Genomic DNA, 12,349 nt, shown 5'->3' with positions numbered 1-12,349 from the left:
TACTAACGGAATACAAATAGAAAGACCTTGCCATTGCCACCCAAATTAATGGCTGGGAAGACAAAATGCAAGCATTAAATCATACTTAGCAGTCCAAGGGATTAATTGCCCTGTTCACATAAAGGCTAGTGGAAAAAATAAGCTCTCAGAGGGTTTAAGTTTTGGCCCCATCACTTTGCTGTGCATCTGGCCCTCCCACACCGTCTGGTTTGATGTAAATCTGTCACCCAGGGACTCTGTGTGCTCAGAGCCCTCCACTTCCACGCGCTATCCGCAGACAGATACGTGTGTGTGTAAGTGCCATACATCACCAGCCTGCGCTTTCCAACAAATCAGCAGAAATACCACGGTATTACATTTGCTGTGGTCTGCCTGTCCATCAAGGAGACTCCCATGGTCCTTTCTGATATTCGTACCAGGATTGCAGCCGTCCACTATTTGCTTCTAAAACTTGAGCCTCTGTCCGTGAAGACTGATGGAAGCATCCAGCTGGTAACATCTCGCACAGAAACCCTGGGCTTGGTCTCCACGCTGCCCGGAGTGGCTGCAACAGCACCCAGCAGCAGGGGAGCTAGATCATAAAAAGTGCACTAAATAAACCCAATCTTAGCACCAAGGTTGATACAAAAAGCCATAAAAAGCAGGGACAATAAAAAAGAAAAATGCATGGCAACAACAAATCCTAGACGCTGACGTGAAGTGATTTCGTTTGGAAAAGACTGCCTAAAATTCCCTCTCCTAAAGGTGATTGGCATGTCCTGTCCTGGCAGGATTATTGCTTGCACATACATGCATACGTCAGCTCGTATTCATAGCCCTAAAATGTTCCTGTCAGTTATACGCTCCACAAATACCAGCAAGATTTGAGATTCTGCTTCCCCCTCGCCCCAACCCACCTCTGTTGTTGTTGCATCTGCTTGTTTCATCTATCATTGGTCCCATCCTCTTCTTCGCCTGAGCATATGTTATGGGAGGAGAAGTATAATTAAGTTTGGAAAAAATCATTTGAGGTAACCAGATGTCTTGCACCACCTTGAACGTATTTCCCACACCTTAATTAGCAGAGGGAAAGTCACTGCCCGTGGCTGAGTGGCGCTGACTGCAGCGGGGGCTGTGGGCAGCCCCTGCCTCGCCGCGGAGCAGATGGGCATCGCTCTCCGACACGGGGAGGCATCCTCGCCGGGAATGCCTCCTGCAAAGGCTTTTGGAGTGCTGTCCTGGGTTTGGAAAGGACTCAATTTCTGGCATTCATCACCTGTACACATTCTGATTGCCTATATACAGCCTTAAGCTGTGACTTCCCTTTGTTTTGCTTCAGGGCTGCGTGCTTGATTTATTACAGTCAGATGAGTGTGGTTACGTGTTCGTACACTGAATCCACCTTGTTAATTTGTGTAGTTACTTCTGGATGCTTGCTGGGTAACTTGGTGGTGGATGGGCAGTAACACAACTGTACGCGGGCAATGCAGTCACAGGAGCTGCACACGCTAAAGGAGGATTAGCTGCGTGCCCACATCACACTTATCCACCAATAACCTGTGAAAATGGCATCTCTATGTTGCTGGTTTTTTATAAGAAATGCCTTGTTGTTCTGTAAAACATTGCAGGAGACTCGAGCCTGCCAGTCAGGGCCAGATATTTACAGACCAGCAGTTTGCATGGAGCAGCTCTCTGCAAAACCCTTTCATTCCTCTGCCAAAGCCTTAAATCCCTCTGACGGCCTTCAGATGAACTCCTGGCCTACAAAGAGAGAAGGGATTGTGCAGAGGGGATGGTGGGGAGCGGAGGGGAGAAGTGGCACTGCTGGGAAGAAGCCGGACGCTGCCCAGGTCACCCTCCTGCCAGCCCAGAGGGACACTCGCTCCAGGGGAGGGTTTTCCCGTCTATGTCCATGCTGTGTGCCCGCTCTCTAGGGAACGGGGCACCGGTTATTTCTGTACAGCTGTCAGCAGCCAGGAGCGATGGGGTATTCCTTTCCCAGCCCCACTCTCTCCCCCAGGGCCAGGTTTCCTCCCCTCTTCCCATCCAGGTTGCTGGGTCCCTGCCAGAGGCCCCGGTGCCAAGGGAGGGGTGACGCAGCACCCGTCTCCCCAGCTGGGAGGGACGTGGAGCTCTTCTCTGACTTGTGCCCTTGGCACCCTCCTACTCTCATCGCTGCGTGATCCCACTGCGTTCATGCCGGGATGACCATGCCGGTGTTGCGTTTCCACCAGGGATGCATCTTCCCTCACCAAGAGCACCCCGCTGTTTGCCAGCCTCACACATCAGCTGTGCAAAACCCAAAACACCCCCCAAAACTGACACAACACCCCATTTCTGTATCCTCAGCCATGTTCGGAAACAGCTGAGATGAACCCGCCGCGGTCTCTGTTTCCAGCAGGAGCAGCTGTGCCCGTCCCCGCGGTGGCTGTGGCAAAGCCATGCCAGGGCAGGTGGAGAGGCACGGGTGCTGCCCTGGGACAGGGCTCTGATTTTGGGCTCAGCTGCCACACGCTATCTGCAACCCCGGCTAGGTTTCAGCTGCTGGCCGAGCAGAGCAGTACCCATCCACCTGCACCCCGGGAGCCGTCTCGTTGTGCCACACGGAGACAAAAATACTTCCCCAGCTGCTGCCCACCTGGTGCCTGAGACGAGTTTAGGAAACGGCAATAAGAAACTGAAAATAAAAGGCCAAAAAGAGATAGATACAGGGCTCGCACCAGAAGTGAGAGCACTAAAAATAGCAGTGATATGATCCATCAGAGCTGTAGGTCATAATTAACTGCTCTAGTGTCTTTGGGCATCGAGCAAATGCCTCTCCAGCAATAGGAAACTCACAGGGGTTTAACAGCCGAGACAACGTGTCCTGGGCTCCCGGCGTGCTGCTGCCAGAAATAGGTGATGTATGGCCAGTCCCCTGGCTGGCTGATGCTGGGCACTGGTGGGGCATTATCCCCCCACCCCGTGTTGGGGCCCACTAGGCTCCTTTCACCCCCCGCCATGGAGGTGCGGGGTTTTCCAGGGGATGAGCCACCCCCTCTTGCAGGGTGAGGGCCAGGGAGGAGCGGGCAGGCGCCAGCCTGGGGTCACCATCACCCCTTCGGGAACAAGCCCGCTGCCATATTCCCAGTAGCTCTCAGGGGCTGGGTGCACGGACAGGCGACGGGTGCACGGACAGGCTGCAGGAGCTGCTCACAGCGAGCCTGGGTAGGTGTGGGTGCCACCAGCGTTTCCCTGATGGTGGTTTGGGAAAGAGAAGCCGCAGCTCTGGGTCATCTTTGAGCCTGGAGCCAACGTGATCGGTGCTTTCTCAGCTTCCCCACGCCGGGTAGCAGCACCTTCCCTGGAGACTTCCTAGTGCTCCCACACAGCCGTCCGCCCCTCGCTGGGACCAGCACCGGGGCGGGGGGGGGGGGGGGGGCTTGGTTGCAATCCAAGCTTTTGTCCAAACCCAACTTGGTACTCAAGTGATTGAAATGATCAAAGCAAGAGGCCTAGATATGTCCTGTCCCCACGCCCCCCCCCCCCCTCAATCCCCTCAGGCAGAGCGTTGCAGAGCACAGCAACATTCCTGCAGCCGGGAGGGACCCCCTGTTCCTCGGGGTGCCCCATTTCACCAGGGAAAAGTGGTTTTATACCAACGAGCTTCACCAAGGGATGCGCAGGAGGAGCTTGTGAGAAGCAAGTGCAGTAACGCTGCTGCAGAGGGAGGGTTCGGCTCTCGGCCCCGGTGCTGCGCTCACCCCAAAGCCCTGCGGGCCCAGGGTTCAGCCGACTGCCCGTACCTGGCGGTGCTGTAATAGTCACAGGGGTGGATCTGGCAGATCAAAATATCACAGTCAGTTAAAAGGCACCTCTCAAGTCAATTTATGCCTGATATTTAGTTTCTGTAAATATAAGATATTGTGCATGAGATCAAGTGGAAAGTTTTTTCTTTAATTCCTCCGGAAACAGAATTATTTAACTGAGCTGCTATTCCCTGGAAACATTTGACTCAAACATTACGACACTGCAATAGAGGAGAAATTCAACACCACGACAACAGCCCGCGGCTAATCCATTTCCTTTTCTGGGACCGGGAAAGCTCAGACTGCAAGAAGGATATTTAAAACCAGTTCAGCTCTAAGAGCGAGTGGTAGTTAAAACCAAAATGAAATAGGTAGGGATTTTAAAAACAAATACATGACTTAATCATGATCCTAAGTGAAGTTAAAGCAGCTACAAACCATAAAGAATGCGGTGGGTTTTGGTGTTCCTTATTACCTGTGCAGAAGCCTGATGTAAGCCGTGTGCTGGGAACAGCCCTCGCACGGCACGGCCAACGCTGAGCTGTATGCAAACAGCCCGAGCTCCAGCTATACCAAAGCTGCCCGTGACCGCCGAGGTCAGCAGGAGAGGCGAGTGCTGACGTCTTTGCAAAAGCACATTTCAGCTCACTTGGGTACCCACTCAGATGCCAGTTCCCCAGCTTGCATCCCCCCCCCCCCGCTTCCTTTAAATCCTGCGTGGAGCCTCTCTTACCTCTTGTGTGACTGGCCCTGGGGGGTTCACGCCTGGCCCAGCAGATGCATGTATCCCATACATTCCCTGGGGTGACGTTACATGGTGGACACCAGACGCAGCCCGATGCCTTGTGAGAAGGGCCGGCCACAGGGACAAGCCAAGCACCCAAAGCGAAGAGGGTGGACAGCTGGGCTTGAGCCCCCGTAGCTATGCAGGGCGCCGCGGGACGGATACACAACGGATTTATCCTGGGTGTGAACAACTCAACACTTTCTAATCAGTAAGTTCACATCTTGCTCTCACGACTCCTCTCCCTGCCTGCAGGTCCCGGTGCTGCTTCTGCACGGCGTATATAGGGTATACAAGCAGGCTGAAGGGCATTGCAGCCATCTGCGGCTGAGATTTAGGAGAACTTTGGACTTCGTGGCACAGCCGGTGCAGTCCTGAGCAGCTCGGGCACAGCACCAGGACCGGGAAGAGGAGACCAATGTCGGCTGCGTGGCCATGGCTAAGGGAGCATCCCCCAAGGGTGCATCCTGCTGGGTGCCCTGCAGACCGAGACTGGTTTGAGTCAGAAGAGCTTGAAAGTCACAATTTTATTTTCTCTCATTCTCCCTATTTTTGGCTTCAAATTCTTGGATGTCTCCCACCTACTCCCCAAATATGTGACAAGGAGTAGGTTTGAGATAGTAACAATATTAAAATGAGTCAAAGTGCGGCATGAGCTGAAAGCTAGCGCAAATGCAGAATAAAAACCTCTCAGCAAAAATAACAGCCAAGGAGCAGGCAGGCAGGCAGGACATCCTCAGGAAAAGACCAGGGAGCAAGGGAGGAGCACAGGCTCAGCAGGGTCCCCTACGCTGCACGGTTTAGGGAACCTCCTGGGGACTGTCACACGTTAGATGTGCTCTGCTTGGCACTGCTCAGACTGAACACAGGAGCCAAAATCCAGAGAATAATGGAAATGATCAGAAAATAGGGGTCATGAGGAGAGAGAGAGAGAGAGAACCAGGGTTTTTAATCGATGGAAGACCAAGGGAGATGTGGTAACAGTCTCCTGAAGTTACTGCAAATAAGAAAGGAATAAAATTGGTTTCTACATACAGTGACTGTGAAAAGGGTAAGACTGTCCTGACTTGCTTTGCATGATCTCCTGAAAAGCCCCGGATGAAGGGACACCGTATCTGTGACATTTAAATCTACTCCCGAGTCAGTGGTGAAAAAAGCTGACCTGCCTCAGGCACAACACGGATCCCTCCGGAGCCTCCCTAAGTCCCTCTTCCAGTTTAATTCTCCTCCAGCAGAGATGCAGAGGCCTTTCAGCCAGCTACTGCTGCGTTTAACATAGCTGCTGGTACGATGGTGAATGGACCCCAGCCCAGCTGTGGTACCTGGGGAGGCAAGGTGGGACCTGATTTCTGGGGAGAGCCACCAGCACAAGGATGGAACCGACAAGCTGAGAAATGGGGATTTGCTTCGTGCTGATCCCGCAGCAGGAATGGGTTTGGGGAGGAGGCGAGTCATTTACAGCTGCCAAATCAAAGCTGTCTGAGTTAACAGTTGACTTCTTTAGGGAAGAAGCCAAGAGCCTTAGCTACAGAAAACATACATTCATTCAGAGTGACCAGTTTAAAGGCTGTTCTTGAGCCAGATGCTTGAGCGTGGAGTGCTGTAACGGAGTTTAACTGCAGGAGCTATGGGGCAGCACAGGATACAGCAGCAGCCTGGGGGAGTACAAAAACTTCATGAAAAAAGTGGGGAACAGAGGAAATGCAAACAAGCCAACTGTTAGAGGGATCGGTCAGACCGTCGAACAGGCTAAACCGAAGCAACAGATGCCTCATAGTTCGCGCAGATGCCAGTTGAGTGGAGAAGATGGCAAACCAAGATTACAACAAAGTGGCAGGAGAGATGGGAGAAAAATGGCTTAGAAACCTTGTGGACAACCTCAGCGTTTGTTTGCCAAGAGATGTATAGTGCCAGGTAATGCCCCTCGCTCCTGGTTGGGGCAGTGACCCAGCCCAGCGCGCTCATGTGCTGCAAGAAAGAGCAAAACTGACATTCACCTTCTGGGTAACAAGCACTGGCTTGTAAGTCATTTCATTGAGGAGGAGGAAAGAAAGAAGACATTTCCCCCATTTGCCAAAGGTCCAGCAGTCTAAAGTCTGCCCTCGATTTAAGGCTTGCAGCGTTCTTAATCCCGCAAGAAGTGAAGCGGACGCTTCCCATGGGCCCATGAATAGCTCCATTGAAGTCATGTGCTGCGACTTTATGTGCATGCTTAGGAGTTTGCAGGATTGCGGCTGTTGAGCCCAGGGGTCATTTTTGGGAGGAATGTCCCTGACACCCCAAGCACCCCACAGAAACTAGATGTACCCAGACCATGGTTTCAAAGCCACTCATCTAGCGGGTATATTGAATTTGAAGCCTGCTCCAGGAGGCTCGATGCACAGCACAGTCTGGGCACCCGTTCTTGGGCCACCTCTTGGCATTTTGCTCAGCTCCAGTGCTTGTCACAGCCCCGAATGAACCAGGACAGTCCCTGAATTTCAGTTATCAATAGAAAAGATCTAATTATCACACTTCCTAAGGCATCCCAGAAAGCACAGTGCTGTCGGGCAAATAAAATCTCTAAATAACTCCAAGCTATTAAAAGCCAGTAGGTTCTTGCACCCTCCACAGCCATAAAACCTGTGGAAATAAAGATGCCGGATACTGATGCTATTTAAAGGGAGGGCACAGCATCGTGTCACCATATGGTGATGTGGCACTGGCCAAGTCCCTCGATTACACTGTGCCCGTGGCAATGGCTCCTTTTTTGCTAGCGTCCAGCTTTCCTCTCGGAGCATCCCCGGGCTTCCTGCAGAGTGGACCCCCCTGCTCGCGGGATGAGGAGCTTTTCCCAGCACAGTATTTGTGTTAGGTGATCAACTGGCTTATTCCAATCACATCGTGTTTTTTATATTTTTAATCAGAAGCTATAAAATCCAGGAAACGTGGATAAAAGGTTTAGTAGAGCTATGACCTACTGGCTTATGTAACTTTACTTACTACTGGCCTTAGATGGGGCTCCTGTTGCAGCGATGCAGTAAGCTCATTTTGTAGCACTTCTTTATTTGGGCTCTGTTAAAGACACAGCAACGTTAGGCAGTTGGAGGGTTCAGAGATGGGGGCTTAGGGGGTGCATGGGCGTCTGCTCCGAGGTGCAGGAGGGCCGGGCAGTGCCGATGTTCAGCTTCTCACAAGGAGCGTGGCTGCACTGAGTGGAAAAAACCACCCCAGTCTTGGCCCTTGGTGTTTGTCCTGGACACAAGGTGTTTGCTGGGAGGGATGGTGGGAGTGTTCCTTTCTTAGCCCTCACCCATCCTTTTAGGTGATGGCAAGTCAAAATCTTGGGGGTAGGGGGTGGGGTGTGTGCATCTACCTCTGCTTGCAGGAAGAGCTGGTCCTGGAGAAGCGGTGACCCAGGGCTTTGCAGCGTTCCTCCTGCGGTGCTGGAGCTGCAGGGATGACCCCAGAGCATTTCTCCATCACAAGCCACTCTGATACCAACATCACCTTGGAGGCTTCCCTGCAGATTTGCTCCTTGTCCGGCACCAACACATTCTTCCATTAAGGAGCAACATCTCCTGATTACACCCAGCACTGGCAGCTTCCACCCACAGGGCATTGCTCCATCTGCCAGGAATTTGCCCAGTTTGCCACCAGCCCTGTCCAGGAGCTCCGAGCAGTACCGTGGCACCGCGGCGTGCAGCTAGCTGGACCATACCCACGATACAAATCAGTCCCCTCCTCTCAGGACTTCTCCTCTACACCCCAAATCTGCAAGTCCAACGGCTTATTAACCCTCCAGGCTGGTTTGGCTCCAACTGCTGAAACTCTTCAGGCAGCACGCGTGCAGGCAAACGTCAGCACCCACACCAGGACCCGGCTGTCTCCACGCTGCAGCTCCCACCTCTGGGCCAACGCACCCAAATTTGAATAATCCCAAACTCCATCTGAACCAGCTACAGGCCAGGATGTCTTCATCCCAATTGCTTGGTAACTTCAGTGCCCTTGAGAAAGCCGCTGCCATTGTGCAGGGTGATTCATGGCTGGAGGGGAAGGCAGGATTTGCAACATCAGTGATTTATTTGGTTTTTGATGAGAAGTGACAAGAGCTGCCCGAGATGAGCATGCATGGGGCGTGAGATATACTTAAAAAATGGAATTTGTACAAACAAGAAAGGAAACTGCAGCAGCAAAAACTCCCGTGTCTCTTGTCCAAACACCAACACATCCCTAGAGGAAGGTGTGCTGCACACTGTACCCTAAGGCCAAGATTTGGGTATAGAGCAGCCGGAGGACCAGGAAGACCACCAGCACTGAAAAACCTCCGAACTGTGTCTGTCTGGCCTGCAGTTCCTGTGAACCACGACCATTTCGACTAGCTCTTTAACTCTGGTTTTCTCTTTTGGGAATCGCCCCAAGAACAGACCTATAACTTACAGTGTGTAGATACCGGCCTAAAGCGACACTGAGCAAGCAGTCAGAAGTGTGGTCCAGCTTCAGATTGTGCAACCCAGCAGCTCAAGGCACAAGCAGCTCAGCAAAGCCGGCTTTAACCATGGGAGGGGACACAGAAACTAATTGTCACTTCAGCGGCAGGGCAAGCCCAGCCAAGTGCTGCTGGCTGTTCCTTCTTCGCAAGCTGAACACCCTCCTTAGGACCTACTCCGATTTACTTCTCCTTCCTTTGTCTCATTTAAGATCACACCTTGCGGTGCTTGCAAAACCCAGCTCACGAGATGGGAACGCTTTTAACACCCAAGTGCTGCTGTCAGCCTCAAACACTGCTGCTGGCTCAGGCAGAGCTTTCTTAAAGTCTCTTCATTCCTCCAGAAAGTTTCCTCCATGCTTCCTTTTGCACTGTTCGTGACCCGTTTGTACGATTCCCAGGCTGAATGACGAGCGAGGGCACGTCCCAGGCGAGGCTGGCTGCCCTGGGCTCCTCGGGGACCCGCTACAGCCATAACCACCCCTCCTGCCTGTCACGTGAGAGGGGCTCCGATACCTTTGGTCTCTCCACTAACCCCCACAGCAGTTACAGCTCCTCCTTTTCATGAGAATGGCCTGGTTGCAGGCATTTTGCCTTCCCAATGCCAAATAAATGGCTTTTGACCATCAGAGCCCTGAGCCTCTTGCAAACTGGGACCATAGCAGAGCCCAGACCGGCAGGGCCTGAACAGCCGTAACTTTTCCCAGGAGGACCAGCCCCACAGGGACCGTGGTACAAGCTCCAACTCGCTTTGCATCTGGAGCAGGAGCTACACCGCCCGCCCCCCATTCCCAGCTCACCGCAGCAGTTCAGCCATGCTTTGGCCCAAAGTTGACATTTTGGGCTTTACTGTAGATGCAGGTTGCTATGGTGAAATGACCTTCTGAGTACCCTGAAAAGTTCAGAGATTTGGCTGAGAAACAACTCTTAAAGGCTTGCAAAAGCCAGTCATCTGACTCGCTGTGTCGAGCTGATGGCCGGTCGGTTTGACAGCACATCGTCACCCAAAAGGCAACAAAACTGTTTCCTTACCCTCACTGCATCAAGTTTTTACTCTGTCCTGGTGTTTCACAGCCATGGTACTGCCAGGGCATTGCCAGGGATGTTCCTGGTGCCATCTCCCCCTCTCGAGATGCCCTTCCTGATTTTCTCTCCCCACACAGGGGTAACTACAGCCCCCTGCAGCGAGGCGAGGGTGGGCACCTCGTGTTTGGTGCTCTGAGTTTGCGCCGCCGCTGCTGGGGGCTGATCCTGCTCCCCCTGCACCTCCGAGGTCTGGCTGGGCACATCCTGCCTTCCTCCCCAGGAGGAATGAGATACGGGCACATCTGCAAAGGGCAGCAGAGCCTTTTTTGCTAGTGAGCACCCACACGGTGTTTATTTGTGAGTCAGCTGGACTCTAATGGGATGCCACACAATTCACCTCTCTCATCTCAGGGATTTTCATTACCTTTTGGGCAATTTTGACAAGAATTCAATTTTCCCTGCCCACACACACATCCTGCTGTTCTCTCATTGAACACATCAATTAGCAGCCAAAAAAGTCCTCAGCATCTTTTCTCTCCTGGATTCAGCCTCCTCCATCAGCATTTAACACCATTTCCCAGTGCAATTACCCACCCCAAACCACTGCCAGGTCTGACCTGAAACTCTTCACACCTGATCCATGTGGTTCTCATCCCCACAGACGTGTCTCTGCCACCCCGGGGAGCGGAAACCACTGCCCCAAGCGAGCAGGGACAGAGCCGTGCATGGCACCTGCATGTGCCAGAAGCAGCAAAAATGTGAGTGGTGGAAGAAGCGGGAAGTTTTATCTCATTTTCAGTATTTACCATATCTAGAGGAGCATCCAGAGGGATTCCAGTCGCCTTTGCAACCAGCGAGCTCTCTGTTTTCTTGCTTTTTGTTCCTGCTGGGATGCAGAGCTGCACCATTTTCCATCAATCCGGGTGTTTCCACAGGGTAGAAGCTGAGTCTTCAAGCCTGAAGGTGTCGCAGGCTGCAGGTGACCCACAGCTCTGCCCCGTTCTTGCTTTCTCCTCCAGGCTTTTGCTTTCAGCCATCAGCAGACAGGACACCGGGACGTGGGTCTGAGCCAGTGCAGCACTCACCAGCTTTTCTTTGTTCTTCCTTAAACTCAAAGCAAGCATCAGCCTAGTTTTATTTTAAAAGGAGACTCCGAGAACCACACCTGCAAGCCAGGCCACAAGATAAGCGTAACGATGACACCATAACGAAGCACTGCCACCGCACTGGTGTGGACACGGGGACGTGGCTGGCAGCAGCTCCGTCCCTCCCAGCGCAGAGCCGGTGCTGGGCCCCAGGGCTGCCAGGACGCAGCGCTCCCCATCTCGGACATGGGCACGAAAAGGTGGAAGTGAAAAGCAGATGCGGAGTCGGGGAAGGTTTCCAACATGGGGGTTTTTTGTTGGTTTGTTTTTTTCTTCTTCCTTTTTTCCCCCCTCTCATTTAACTGGAGACAGCCTACAAAGCAGGAGCCCCTGGGCACAGTGGCATTTTGTGCAGAGGTGGCAGCAGCAGCGATGGCAGCATGGCTCCCTTTCACTGCAGAAACCACCTGCATGTCCCAGAGCCGCTGGTCTCAGGAAGGGGAAGGTCTGTGCCCAGAGGAGAGGAGCACCAGCCCCCTCACCATCACAGCTGGGGCTGCTGCGTGTGTGCAGCTTAGACATCGCTGTTCTGCGGGCAGGGTGTGAATTAAGGGGGTCATTAACGTCTCACCTGCAAACTGGAGCAGACTTTCCCAGAGCTGGAGAAGGGGCAGGCAGGGGGACGCTGCAAAGCAGCAGCTCGGCCCCAGAGCATGCCGCAGGCAGTGCCCACCCTGCCCGGGGCACAGGGGCTGCTCAGCGCGATCCTTTTGAAAGAAGGAAACCTTTTTCCTTTCCTTTCTCTAAGCATTAGGTGCAACAGGCTGAAGAGGTCACAGCCCTGGAGCGGCCGCCTCCAGCCTGGGCTCTTAGCTGGGGCCATAGCAGAGGCAGGCAAGTCCCCACCACTGCGGAGGTGAAGGCAAGGCAGAGCATCTTCTGAACTCTTCGGTGATCGAACGCTCAGATTCTCCTTTCCTTTCTTTGACCGCTGACACAACAGCGTCACCTTGAAGCCTTGTTAGAGGAAATGTGAAACCTGGGTGTTGAAGGGCAGGGAGAAGACAATGCTCCAGCCTGAGTTTCTGTCCACATCTCCATGTTGTGTTTGAATTGTAAGAGCACCATCTTGTGTTTAAACACACCGGACTGCGCCCAGGCCTGCGGCTTTCCGTCCTGTTTACAGTCACAAGCAACAATCCACATTGCTTCTCGTCAG

Source organism: Balearica regulorum, chromosome 18 (genome assembly GCF_011004875.1).
Source record: "Balearica regulorum gibbericeps isolate bBalReg1 chromosome 18, bBalReg1.pri, whole genome shotgun sequence".
NCBI classification, from domain to species: Eukaryota; Metazoa; Chordata; class Aves; order Gruiformes; family Gruidae; genus Balearica; species Balearica regulorum.
This window is presented reverse-complemented; position numbering follows the sequence as displayed.